Here is a 14,337-nt window from a genome sequence, read left to right as displayed (position 1 = left end):
CTCTGAAAGCCTTTATTTTAAAAGGAAGAACACTGTGTTCCTATCCTTTCTATTCCTCTCCAAAAGCTCATCTAGTCTCAGAAGCTGACAAAGGGATCCTACCACGGTATTTCACAATCTTTCCTCGGGGAAAAAATACCAAACTCTTACCTTTCGCTCTGTGGAATCCCTTTCCACAAACAGAGCTGCTTTAGACTTCTTTGTGATCAAAGTAACTCCTTGTAAAATTAAAAGGAAAGGTTTTGTGAAGCAAAATTTATTTTGTGATTGAAAATCTTTTTCTTCTAGCAACCAGAAGCAAAAGTGAGCAATAACTTTTGAAGTCATTAGGTTTTATCTGTAGCATTTTTTGTTGAAGATTTTGATTATCAGGTGGTTTTGACAGAAGTATGTGAGGTTTAATTTTTTTAACATTTCTTGAACTCTGTGAAAAGTGAATCAAAAATAATTTGAAGAAAAAAATCAAAAAAGCACAACCAAACTAAAGTAAGGAAGTCTTTTTATAGAAACTGTCATGAAAGATATTATCATCATGTGGGTTTTATTTCAATTCTCTTTTCTAGGGCTGAGGTTTAACACCAGTCTCACAAGTTGCATTTATTTCCTTGGGAGTTAAGTTCTCATTAGTGTTTGCTTGGTAGATGCTGCTTCATTTATTTCAGTTTCTGCCTTCTATGTTACTTTGAGCTGCAGCCTCCATGAAGTCAGATGATCTCTAGTCTTAACTGCATCACGGGGAGTGTCCTTTTTAGACAGCTATAAATATCACCATAACTTGAATTTTCTTCTGGGATTTGTGAATTGAATAGATGGGGTTCTCCATTCCCTCTACACTGACATACAATTGAGAAAGCTTGACCTTTACCTGCTGAATACCCATTTCATTCTAGCCTGACAATAATTCAGTCCCAGAACTGTAATGAGATTTCCCAAACTAGTTTGTCTGCTAATTACATTGTTTTATCCTATGCTGGAAGTCAAAAAGGGAACTGGTCACCAATTAACCATGACATTTCTGCTGTTTTTATGTCCCAAAGTGACCTGACATGTCCCACAAATCTTCTCCTTGAGTCTTCAGGAAGCCTCAGTATTCTGTACTTTTCCACTAATATATGCTGTAGGAGACAAATGTAATGAAACTCAGTGTAAGACCTTATGGGAGGGTGAGGTACTATTTTTAAACTGTCTCTAAGTAGGTTAAAGCTTGGCACTTACACGTTCACATCAAGTCACCAGCACCAAGAGGAGTGTGCCCAGCTGCTCCAAGATCAGTGATGTATGACACAGAGGACAATGGATTCTTACTCTTGAGTCTCCACTGTCTCTTGGGTTTGTTGTGGTAGGTTCTTGGCTTTCATACACTTCAGGAAGCCTCAGCTATTTTACACTGATGCTTACTCGAACCTTCATGAACAAGATAAGCCCATTGTCCTAGTTTCCCGATTTTTAGACAATTTTAAGAGTGCGGTGTGTTTTCTTGTGGAGATAGGAGGAAAAGAATCAGCATAGGATATGCTATAACTGTGTTGCCATCTTTTCTTAAGAAAGGTGTCAGTGACAGGTCATGCATGGGCTGTGACCTTACAAGAGCAGTCATTTTCTGGCATCAATTAAAAAAATACCTGTTTGACAGTGTTTAGCAGTTTGATTGTTGTTTCCTATGTCCTTGGTTACCAATACAGTCTGTTCGTGTAAACCTCCTCTGCTGCTTCTTGGGTGCATGCACACATACACAAGTGTACACTTTTTAAATAGTTTGTCTTTCAAACCAATTGTTCTCTGTCTATTAAAAATCTTTTTAGAACTACCGCAAAACCAGTGCTTCACTGATGAAGCCAGTAATTTTTTCAGACCTTCAACCTTATTCACCTCCAAAAATACAGGATACTGCCAGGATCTGAGAGTCAGAGAACTCCCTTTATAAGACACTGGTAGCACAGAAAATAATAATTTTTATTCTTTTGACTAGGAAAATCCAGGCTTTTGTAAGGATGAAGCTATCTGAGAAGGAACTAGTTCTGATCTGCAGATCATTCCCACTACGATGTCAACACTCTTCACCTTAACAAATACTGATTCTATCAGCATCCTTTTCTGCAGTCCCTGGGAAGTGAGATCAGCTCTTTAGGGACAAATGCTCTTCCCTGGGTATCCAAACACTTCTGATTGACAGGAGAGCTATTTAGCCATATCAGTTGTACTAGCCAATGGAAGGACATGGCTAGTACAAATATCTAGGCAATATTTCCCTTGGGTTGCAAGCCAAAATCGAGTGTCTGGCTCTGGTCTGGCCTTACATGGGCAGTGGAATCCCACTTGCTCCTTGAAGTCTCTGTTTAGGAAAATATGCCATCCAGGCATGATCAGTATTTTGGTGTCACCTCTGCATAAACAAACTCCTAAGAGGATCATATGGGACTGACACCTTGTTTAGTGCTAGGACATTAAAAATCACATTTCTCATTTGAAAGTGAAAGGGAGAAACCAGTCCAGAGAAACTTGATTGTGTGCTTGGAAACCTGGCTTTGATTGTTCCTGCTTCCATCCTCACTTAGTGAGTTGAGATAGATCTTCCTCCGGATACAGAACTGTTCTTCTCATGGGTCAAACTTCTTTCATGCCCTCCTTTAGTAACAGTCTCAACAGATCTACTTGACCTTGCTGATGAACTTCAGGTATCTGTATATGTGGTATGATGCCATACTGTTAATATTGGACCTGCTGGTTTGTATTAGGAGCAAGAGTTCACTCTACACTCATTTCCAGACACTTGTGTTCAAGTTCTGTTCCTTCAGAAAGGTGATGACTTTCTTATTTTGCTTACCTTTTCTCTTTATGGTGTAGGACTATCTTCATGGGTATATCTTTATAAGGTGTGAAAGAAATACAAGTCCAATAAATTTTCAGTAAATTAATAGGGCACTTTGAAATTCATGCACGTAACAGACAGCAGACTTTTAGTGCCTCCCAGAGTTCAATTTCTAGTTTTTATTTAATTTTCTAGCAATAGTGAAGTCTCATATGGCATGGAGCAAAAGGCAAATCTCATATCCACAAGTGTATATTCATTTAAAGTTAGCTTATAAAGTAATTTTGTAACAGAGGTTGCTCCAAGTGGAAAAAAAAGTGTGGAGAAGATTAATTCAGTTGAGTCTCTCACCATTTCAAATTGAAGGGGAAAGAAACCAAAACATGCACCAATTTAATATTATGTAAATTCCTTGAAAACTCTCCTGAGTAGATTCTTTATTTCCTAGTAGAGATTCTTACTACAATTAGTCTCTCATGAAGACTTAATAAAAACTTAATTCTCCTCTAACAAACCAACAATTTCCATGAAATTAATCAAAACTAACAATATGAGAGTTTTACTCCCGTGTTACTTGAGGCTGAAACTTGCTGATGGATTAGAAAGCCATGGAATGGATGGATAGGACCAAATGAATGTGCAGGTGAGTTATATATACCCTATATCCACATTAAATAACTTTGATTTTCTCAAATTCCTTTGGGGTCTACATCTGTTTTTCAGGCAGGTTGCTTAAATATGTGCTTAACCACAGAGCCCTAAGCAATTATTTGAGTGTTTTTCACTATTCTATTGTGATACTTGAACAGGGAACTCTCTGAAATGAGAGGTTTAGTCCAAAGTATAATTGTGGCAGAGTGGGAGATTTGTAGAGGAAATCCTAGCAGGGAATTTGCCACCATTCCCAGGCAGCTTGGAAACCTGAGAAATAACACAAATGGAATAGAAAACCAAAGTTTTTTGTATGGTTGCTTAAGCTGACTTTGAACATACAGATGGGCCAAGCCTGAAGCAACATCAACCAGGCCTCCCCAGCTCAGCTTGCCCAAACCTGGCACCTCATGCCACACAGTCTCAGAAAGTGGGCAAATTATCTCACTCTTACTCACTTTTACTCGCACATCAAGAGGGAGCTTGAACAGAGGCATTCATGTTTATGTGCAAGAAGAGTGACCTGCTTTTTTTGTGTGCATCATCTGGCTGATAAATGCTGTCATTTGAGGACTAAATACTACAAAAGGAGATTAGGTGAGAAATGGCATGTAGCTAATTAGTGCAAAGCAATGTGAAATTAGAAAGCAGATGAGGATGTATGGAACAATGTTTGTATTTCACAGAGATTCACATATGTTAGTGATTAAGCATTCAAGTTATTGAATCCTGAAATGCTTTAACTGTCAACACAGGACATTTTCCTCTTTAGATTTGCATTTCCCTAAGATTCTCTAAACACAGTGAATTTTCTCATTTACTTTGTCACTAATTTTTAGGAAAGACTGATTATACAGGAAGGCCCTGTGTAAGAGTTAAATTGACAGTTCATGTTTACAATCACATAATTTCTATTCAGGGGAACTCATTATATGAGATGTTCAGGCTTAGAAGAACTTATTTGGATTCAGCACACATGCACTAATGGAAGTGTTGAAGTCCAGTTATTTCAGTCTATTAAGCTTAACTCTCTAGTGCTTTAGCTCAAATCAAAATCTGTGTTTTGGCCACACTTGTCTAATACTCATCATCTTTACTGTAAGAACTTTATTAAGGCTACTCATTTCTACTGGCCAGTCAGTCACCCATTTTCCAACTGTTTAATATGGTCACAGCTGATGCGTTCCACTGGCATTTACAGCTTAGTTAACTCTTCTCCTTTTTGTTAAGGGTGTCACTTGCATGAACTGTATATAGGGAGAATATGAAAATCAAAAGAAGAAAAAACTATTTTTAATCAGTTCTAGCGATAAGAATTATTAGAGGGTTAGACTAAATCCTTGGGGTTGGACTAGTTGTCATAGCCCCTGAAGACAGTGGGATAATAATGCAGGTCTAATAGATGAGGTGTAAAAATATGCCAGTGGGAGAAGAATCAATAAAAGATAAAACATTTTTTCTCCATTGCATTAATTTGCACACAAAAAGAGAGTATTTGCAGTCAGAGAGACGAAATGCAAAGCTACGGTATTGTCAGAAAGCTGTGCCAGTTGCTGAAGAGAGGAAGTCTTAAAAAATACCAGAAGGAAAAAAAGATTACGGGGACTATGACATATATGATCAACTGGCAATACAAGAATGAAGCAGAAAAAAGGATGGTAGGGTATGTCCGTGGAGCCCCATGGGTAGAAGCTGATGAAAGAACAATGTGATGTGTTAAGCTGTGGATACCCTGTTAGATGGGTTTCCTCACTGCATTGTATTCCTTGTGTTTGGCTGTGCAATGCAAGGGGATAGAATCTCCAACATTGCTACCTGCATGCAACCTTGTTCCCACAACACTGTGGCGCTGTTGATTCACTGACACGGAATGGATCACTAGAAGAAATGTCATGCCAGTAAAGGCAGGGAACAACCTGGCTGGATACTTTAATTTATGTGACATTACAAGTTACTTTTTACACAGTTCCACTGAGGTAAAAAAAAAAAACAAACCCAACAAATACATTCTAAGATGACATATATGTTTATTTCTTGTGGATTACATAGATTTATTTTCAAGTACTGCTATTCCTCTCATCTCATTCAGCAAATATGCTCTACCTAGAAAATTACTTTATCACATGTTTAAATTTCTTATCAAAGTGAGGCAGTGGAGATCAAGTTCAATCTGAAATAGGAAGTTATGAGGATTCTTGAGCTTTCAGATTGCATCTAACTACCAGGGTCTCTTCAGAAACATCTGAGTGTAAAGAGCAGAATACTTTAACAGCCTAATCTGACAGCATGTGCATCACACCTAAGATTAATTGCTCTACATGTATCTGTAGTATCTAAAGATATGCACTGTAGTGGTTTGACATTGGCCAAAGCCAGGCACCCAAGAAAAACCTATTTACTCATTCTTCTCTGCTCAACTACAGCAGAGGAGAATAAGTAAATAGGGTTTTTTTTGTGGGTGCCTGGCTTTGGCCAATGTCAAAACACGACAATTTTGGTGCAGAATGCAGGTAGTCGGTTCCAGGTGTACTGCATGTCCCTCCAGGTGAAGGCAAACTGAGGCCTGCATTTTGTTGCCAGAGGAATGGAGAAAAACGTGTTAGTAATGTCAACAGTGGCATACCACTTTGCTGCCTTGGACTCCAGCTCGTACTGGAGTTCCAGCATGTCCGGCACAGCAGTGCTCAGCGGTGGAGTCACTTCATTCAAGCCATGATAGTCCACAGTCAATCTCCACTCTCCTTCAGACTTGCACACAGGCCAGATGGGACTCTTGAAGGGTGAGTGGGTTTTGCTCACCACCCCTTGGCTCTCCAGCTCATGGGTCATTCTGTGGATGGGGATCACGGCATCTTGATTTGTTGGAAACTGCCGGCGGTGCACAGTTGAGTTGGCAATTGGTACTCGTTGCTCTTCCACCTTTAGAAGTCATGCTGCAGAAGGATTCTCGGACAGCCCAGACAAAGTGTTCAATTGCCTAATGGATCTCTGCATCCCTCCATGCACTTCATGAATTACAGGGAAACTGTTTGTTGTATTATAGTCTTCATCATGGCTTGCAGAAGAATCTCAGCTCTGATGTTTGGAGCATCTCCTCCTCCCCCTTCCTCCTTTTCACTGATGTTAGTGTTGCCGTGTTGTTCTCCTCACATGTCTTCACCTTTCCCTTTTCTCTGACTTGGGAGAGAATTGGTGTTCATAGGTTTGTTTGTTCTCAAGTTCTATCAATTGAAAGGTTCTTACAGGGTTTCACAGCACTGAAAAGTTGATCCCATCCGGGCTCTGCATTGCAGAATTGCTCCTCCTGCCCCTCGCTGTCAGCCACAGGGTCACCCCAGCAGCCACGCGGGTGGTGCCTGCCACCATGACATCGGTGCTGTTCAGCATCTCTCTTTATGTGGGGCACCCAAAAGGAGAAGCTGCTGCCGCCACCCCTGCCCTTCTGTTTGCAGCAAGGCTGGCTGAAAGCAGCTAAGCAGGCACAGCTCACTGTGAGCCGTGCAGAGATGGCTGCATGGTCCTGGATGCATGGCTGCTTGTGGTGCCAGGATGGCCCTAGTGGCATGGTTCTGGCTGCGCCGGCATGGCCCTGTAGGAGTGAGGGTGGGTAGGACAGCTGGGACGGATAGAGATGGGAGATTTTTGAAGTTAGGTTTTGGAACTTGTGGGTTATTGTAACAGGTGTGGGTGTAGGGGCCCTGTTTGGAGCTGCCAGCTGCAGCTCCAAGCAGGCCCAAAAGAGAGAGCTGAAAGAGTAAGAGAGTAAGAGGGGCTAATTGAGTAAGAGAGGGTAAGAGAGAGAAGTTTTTGTTATAATACAATAAATCTTCTTTTGTGTTGAATATTTTAATTTTCATTAACTAATTTAGTATAAGATATAAACCTTATGGCATTTACATACAGCTTATAAGAATAATTATATTACTATACTGTGTTACATTTTAAACCCTAAAAACTGCTTTTTGGACCCCTTTTGCTAAGATAGTAGGGTCTGTTCTGACCCTTGGACTTGTCTGCAAGCAGAGGGTATTGTTTAATCAAAAGGGGATTACCTTTAGCTGGCTGTACTATTGTTTTCCAGTTGTTCAGTAACTAAGGCTTGGTATTTCAAAACTTGATTACATTTAAATCTTGCTTATAGTTTCTATATTCTCAAAATCTTTTGCTAAGCAATCATATTTATAAGGCTTTCCTGTTTCATCTTCCCCAACATGGCCCCCCATTGGCTGCCTCCCCACCCCTAGGAAGAAGAAGAAGGAGAGTGTACACATGTTTTTTTTCCCTACTTAAAAATGTCATCACAGAGGTGTTACCAACTTCTTTAATTGTAAAGAACAGCTAGTAACATGTCCATTTTCAGAGCCTTCAGGTATTGGCTCTGCTAGACATAGTAGAAGCTTTGAGCAGTTGTTTGTTTGTTTTTCTCAAAAGTTGCCTCTGTGGCTTCTCCCACTCCCACTAAATATCAGGCTGTATTAAACTAACACAAGCACACATTCACTTCATGCTTAATTAACAGTTTAAAATGTTAAACAATAAATTTGTTGTTATAACTCAGAGACTGACATTTTGCTTTTGAGGTGAGGGCCTCCCTTCTGAGGTCAGAACTTGAGACTACTCTTTTAACACAGAAAAAGAACTACAGGCCATAGCATCTGACACCAAGCTATCATTTCAGCCAAGTATGCTGCTTCCCTCTGATCATTTTCTTTTCCAAGACACAGAGTAATAAAAGAAGGCGAGGCACAGAATTACCTGGGAAAATAGAAATTCTGTTGTAAAGTGTGTTTGACATTTTGAATCTTGCTTGCACTTTAAATTGAAACAAAGAGGAAGAGTGTGGCCTCTTTTTCCCTCTCCATGACAAAAGAATTCTGAAAAAAATCCAATTTACTCTGCTATGATTTTGTTTATTTTTCATACACACATGTATTGCTTGAAGCAAAGAGTCAAGGCAAAGTGATTTGCTCATGGAAAAGGTGTGGCACTTTTGATACCTCAAAGTAGAATGTTTCAACAGCATCAAAATATAACAGTATTTTTTTTTACCTTCTTTGCTTCTAAACTCCTGTATAAGCTGACAGATTCCAGAATGCTCCGGTTTGGATGACTTATTCACTGGTGGAAAAATTCTTCCCAAAAGTACTTGAAATAATAATCTCATGACAAAAACTTGATATGCTTTGGATAGTGGCATCTTTATTTAATCACTGCAGTGATAAAGATGGATTCTTGGCTTTATGGACAACTTCTGTCTGCCAAGGAAGCCTTGTAATGTGGAGCTGTAAGTCCTGGAGGTAAGAGCTACAGGATATTTCCCTGATCATGCCTATCCACAGGAATCAGAGTCCTGATGAGAAGGGACTCTCAATCAGTCTGGTAAGGCAAGAACTTCTCCAGAGAACAGGACACAAAGAAAGGAATGGAAATACAGTGACTAGGGGAGTCGAAAAGGTAGAAAACAAACAAGAAGTTGTCAGCTTAGGAGCTAGAGGCTGTAAATGGCAGCCTACCAAGGGTCTTATTCATAAAATAGGCTGGGCCATCTGTGTTCATTAAAATAAAAAAAGAAAAAAAATTAAAAATATATAGTTTGCATTCTTGAATTCACATGTCATTAAGACAGAATAATCAATACATGTCTGTTTCAGTTTTTCTGAGGGTGGGCAGCTAAAATTTGGTCTTGTGATAGCTGAAGCAAATGCTCAACTAGAAAGTTCATCTTCAAGAAATCTCAAGGGACCAGAGCTTCAGAGCTATCAGAAATGGCTGAAAAATCCTTTTATAGTTTTGGCTTAAGGGAAACACACACTTCTTAAAAAGAATATTATGCTGTTTTTTTTTTTTTTAATTTGGTTGGAAAATAAAGACCTTACTTAAAGCCTGCTGTAAGTTGAATGGAACAACAAGAAACAAAGCAATACTTTTGAAGAGGTAAAAAACGCTTGAATTCTGAAATGTTTTGACAGTCAGAATTGACAATTGAAGAGAAAATGAAACAAACAGTAGATTAGTGTTCAGTGAACTAAACCACTGAAGGATTTGCAGTTGATGTATACAAACTACCATTAGCAAGAACTGACTCCTCTGTCTCAGTAGCTGTATTGATAAAAAGCTAATCATCCTGCTCCTGTGCAGGTCTTGCTGGCAGTCTACTGAATAGTGCAGCAGTTCCAGTAGTGACAGCTAATAAAAGATAGGGGAGAAAAAAGAAAAAGAAACAAAGTATGTTCATTTTGGGCAGGTGCTTAATTATTTTCTATAACGTTTACACTTTATTTGTGAGCTTTCTTATTAGTATCATTTTCACATGGCATTGGTTTCAGTTTAGTAGTCAAACACCATATGGAAATGAATAATCAAACATTGCATTTTAAGATACTGAAATGAAACATTCCGACTAATTTATTCTTTTTTTCTTCTGAAAACAGACCCTTCCTTCTTTTTGGAGATCCAAATATAAATTTTTCTATGGAAAATATCACCAAACCCAATTATTGGCTTATTCCACTTCTTACACAGATTCCCAGCTGGTGGCCAAGGAAGGAATCTGAGTTCCATGCACAAAACTCCATGGAGGAGATCTTTGCTCAGTGTTCTGTACTCTTCATCTGCACCTAGCAAGGTCACAATGTGGATTCCTACTGTTCTGATTCTGCAAGCAAGAACAAGTCTATTCCTTACAATCAGGAGCAGGCATTTGTCAGCTACACAGTGCAAACCAGACTAAGAACTGGCTTTGGCATTTGGGGAAGTTCTGGAGGTGTCAGGGCATATGCGGCTGTTCTCCTTTGTCCATGGTGCTGGGATAGATCCCATTCAACAGATACCAGGCTCTATCCCTCACTCTGGTGAAAAAACACTGCTGTTTCTGAGATTTGTTACTGTCCAGTAAATGTTATAAAATTGCATTACTGCCAGATTCATACTCATAAATTACTATGAACCTAGGATATTGTTATATGCCATGAGAAAGAAGATGCATGTGACATTACTCATATCATTACCATGGCTACAGGAGATGTTATCTCTCTTGTAGCAGACATCATGTATGGCAGGTAAATCACCTAGCAGATCCTCATGAGTCTATCTTTCCAGCTGGGTTCCTTGGAAAATTGAGTAAAGGCTCTGCCTCTGAGGTAAAAGCCTTCTCAGGAAGCCTTTCTGAGACTATGAATAGACACAGATCTATAGACTACATCATCTCTTTTGACTGTGTCCTTTCTTGCCTCTGTGCCTGACCCTCATGTGGTGAGGAATGTACTGGTGGGAACTTTCTTGACTGAATAGTCAGAGTATCACCTGGACAGGAGGTACCCAAATCAGACTCACAAGTGATTGGATTTTCATCTGCAAGGTACATCCTGTGAGAGTTACATGGAATCTGGTGCTTGAGGCAGGGTAGAGATACTGAAGTTATCTCAGTGGAGTTAGTTTGTGATTTCATGATGATGTGCCTCGGTCTCCTGAAGAGGAGGGAACTGTGAGGTAGTCAGTGTTAAGAGCTATGTATCATGATTTTCTGTGTCAGCTGTGTAATCTGGAAAAGGTGGGTGCAGTTTGGAAACAGAACCACAGGTACATGACCCTTGAAGAGTCAGCTGGCTCTCTTTAGAGTAGCCATTCTAAACAGGTCAACAAGAAGCTCAAGGATCTCTCAGGGACTTCTGGATGTCCCTATTGTTTCATCTGGCTTCTGAAATCCCTGTGGATAACATCATTCTTCTCTGCACAGAAGGGATGACACTTGCTATTGCAAAGCTTGTAAGGAGCCTATGAACAGGAACAATGACATTTCTCAGCAACCCCACTTGGCTATGCTGACCCCTGGCTGCTGCAGGAGTTCCTTGATGTAGCATGGTCCAGGATTCCCAAAATAGGAAGAAGAAAGCTGATTTTAGGCAATTGGATGTTCTAACTATTAGCTCACACTGATCCTTCTGTTTGAAAGTATTGAATTGTTCCTTCCCGGATTCTGGGATACAAGAAAAAGGTGTGCGTATGGAAGTTTGGTAGTCTGGGGTGGGGACACTGTCCGTCTCTCTAAGAGCAATCATATGATGAAAAAGGAATGTGAGGTGTGATATGACAGACCCAAGCTATAAACCCTGCTCAAAGTCATATAGACACTTGGGGAGGCACCATAGATCTGGAAACACTGTGTTAATAGCATAGAAATCCAGGCACACAGCTCCAGTAGGCTCCCAGGTTCATTTCTTGAGCACAGTAATCTGTGCTGACACACTCCTATGTTATGTATGAAAAAGCATCAAAAATACTGCATTATGCCTTTTGAATGGTGAGTTGAGGTATAAAACACTCACTCTTGTTCAGGTATAAAACACTCACTCTGGGGGTGAGTTAAGGTATAAAACAAGAGGGTTTTCCACCCTTTTTCCTCTCTGAAACTTGTTAGAAAAAGTGCAGCACATGCTTACCCAGGTGAGTTTCTTAGACTAACATTAGTGTCATCTGCAAAAGTGGTTTTCTGGGAGGGTATAGAATAGAACCAAACAGTTCAGGGGAAGGGACCTAAAAAGGCAATCTAGTCCAATTGTCTGATCACTTCAGGATAATAGAAAATTAAAACATGTCATAAAGGGCATTATCCAAATGCCTTTGAAACACTGACAGGCATGGGGCACTGAGGCAGACCCAGGTGGTAGACACTGCCCTGAGTGTAGAAACACGCACTCCCGCACCTGCAGCTGGCATCTGAAAGCTTTGCAGACTGCGGAGCCCCTATGGTCGGCATCGCTGCCCCGGGAGGAGTTGACTCGCCTGTCATGCCTGTTGGATCTGCCTGCCTTTCCGCGCGGTGCGAGGTGCGGGCCCGGCGTCCTTCCTGACCTTCAGACAACGTCGCCCACGGGCTGTGCCAGCGTCTTCCCGGGAGGCGCCGCTGCTCCCCATCCCCGGGCTCCCACTGCTGCCGGCAGCATTCCGCTCTAGCCCCCTTCTTCCTTTTAGACGCATTTAGGTTACTTTGGGGGTTGCTGTCCCACCTCTCCTGTTGGCGACAAAAGGGCGGATCAGCAGTAGAACTTTTCTCCTCCCCATCCAGCTCCAAGCTGGCTGTCAGCATCCCTAAAGGTGGGCGCCGGTGCTCTGGAGTGGATATTGCTCTGCTTTGCCACGTAGCGCTCGCACCGTACACAGCTCCTTCCTTCTCACCTTCAGATGCCGTCCCGAATCCGGGCTGGAGAACGGATCGCTGCACTCGCGTCCTTCAGCGGCAATCGCTGGGAGACGACTTTCCTCTTTTCCCCCATCCCGCCCCCACTCCGTCCCTCCCCCCGGCCTCGCCCTCCCCCCCCCCCCCCCCCCCCCCCCCCCGATAGCGAGAGCACAGAGACAAGCAGCCGGCGATTCTTCTCCGGCCACAGTTAATCCGAGGCGAAACAAGAGGGAGGAGAAAGTCTGCTCCCTCCCTGTCTTCTTCCTTGCCTCTCCAACTCGTTGCAGGACCTAGGGAATGGGAAGGGATCTCGGGGAAGGACTCAGAACAGAGGATGCAGAACGCCCTCCCACACCCTCCCCCTTTTGCAGGAAGCCGTGGTTGCAGAGATTTCCCCTGGCACACACACTGACTCCCGAGGAGAGGCAAGGAACCAATTGCAAAATGCAACAGCGGGCTGACAGCCACCCCTCCTTCCCCCCACGGCAAAGCACAAGGACACCTGGTTGCTGGAGACAGCCGGAGATGGGGTGGGGGACACGCATGCAGACACATGCACCCCTCCGTGGGGCTTGGGGAGCGCTGCCGGCCTGCTCGGCGGCGAGCACCGAGGGGCGAGGGCGGTGCAGGGAAGGGGCGGGGGAGCCGGAGGCAGGGGGAGGGAGAGAGTCCAACTCCCGCAACGAGGGGAGGAGGAAGGAGGGACCGTGTCGGTGGGATGGTCCGGAAATGCTGCGATAAAAAGAGGGGCGCGGGGGAAAAGTAGGGAGAAGCTGTGGACTCATTCCTTCTCCCCCACTCCGCACCCGCAACTTCCCCGGCAACCCTCGGGCACACGGGCGCCGGCCAGAGCCCGTGGGAGACGAGAGGAGCCGCAGCAGCCGGCACCTGCCGCAGCCACCTGCCCCGGCCCGTCTCTGCACAGTGCCTGTCGCCGAGCGAGGTATCGGCGCCGGGGCGGGCGGACCGTGCCAAGCCGGGAAGGGCAGAGAGGAGAGGCAGGGTGCGAGCACACAGGGATGGGGACAACTCTTGTTCCTCCAGGTGCTGGCACGGCTGTGAGCCGGTGCCGAAGTCGGGCGGGGGTGGGATGCAGCAGCCGGAACTGTGCTGCACCTGGGGCCGGCCGGTCTCAACCTTGAGCCGTCCCGGCTCACCCTGAGGAGGTGCAGCCCTTGCTGGCATTGCTGGGGTCTTTCCGAAGGGTTCTGGTGGGGGACTTTCCATCCCGCCACCCGGACTGCATTCGCATCCTGATCGCCCGGCATCGCCCGCTTGTTCTCCCGGGCACTTGCAGGGCGCTTCACCTTCAAATGACCCCTCGGCGGTCCCGGGCGGACCTGCCACCTCGGAGCAAACCCTCTGAAAACCGAGAGGGCGAGAAGCAGGCGGGGAAACGAGAAAGTTAAAAGGTTTAACTCCTTCCTGCCCGTCTGCAGGAAACAAGCCATGCAAGGGGACCACATTGCTCCTCCGCACTTGCTCCTGGGCACTCTGGGGGAGCCATCGTGTACCCCTGACTCCTCCCACCCGCTGACCTCTTGCCAACATGCAGCTCTGCTCCTTGGGTGCCCCGTCGTGCAAAGCAGGGTCTGAAAGGATGGAGGGCTGGAAACTTGTTTGCACTCAGACAAAGGGAGGAAGACTGTGGGAAGAGAGCTGAGGAAGACAGGCATTAGCTTTTCTTCTCCTAGAAACA

At 43.6% G+C, this 14,337-nt stretch overlaps 1 protein-coding gene and 1 long non-coding RNA gene across 3 annotated transcripts in view; one reads left to right on the top strand and one right to left on the bottom strand.

Annotated features, from left to right (window-relative positions):
• Positions 1–14,337, top strand: part of CPLX1 (complexin 1) — a 210,610-nt gene that overhangs the window by 75,750 nt on the left and 120,523 nt on the right. The window contains exon 1 of one of the 2 annotated variants that reach the window (XM_054003278.1): positions 13,407–13,581. The exons of the other annotated variant lie outside the window; for it this stretch is intronic. The gene's annotated coding sequence lies outside the window, so the exon portion shown is untranslated. Of the gene's footprint in view, positions 1–13,406; positions 13,582–14,337 lie in introns of those variants that run through there. 2 annotated transcript variants of the gene reach the window in all.
• Positions 5,464–12,709, bottom strand: LOC128821886 (uncharacterized). Its single transcript, XR_008441265.1, has 3 exons — positions 12,635–12,709; positions 12,093–12,470; positions 5,464–9,646 (listed from the first exon to the last, which is right to left on the bottom strand). It is a non-coding gene; the product is annotated as an uncharacterized LOC128821886 (long non-coding RNA).

This window comes from Vidua macroura, chromosome Z (assembly GCF_024509145.1).
Source record: "Vidua macroura isolate BioBank_ID:100142 chromosome Z, ASM2450914v1, whole genome shotgun sequence".
In the NCBI taxonomy this organism is placed as follows: domain Eukaryota; kingdom Metazoa; phylum Chordata; class Aves; order Passeriformes; family Viduidae; genus Vidua; species Vidua macroura.
Note: the sequence above shows the minus strand (reverse complement) of the source record. Positions and strands in the feature narration are given on the sequence as shown.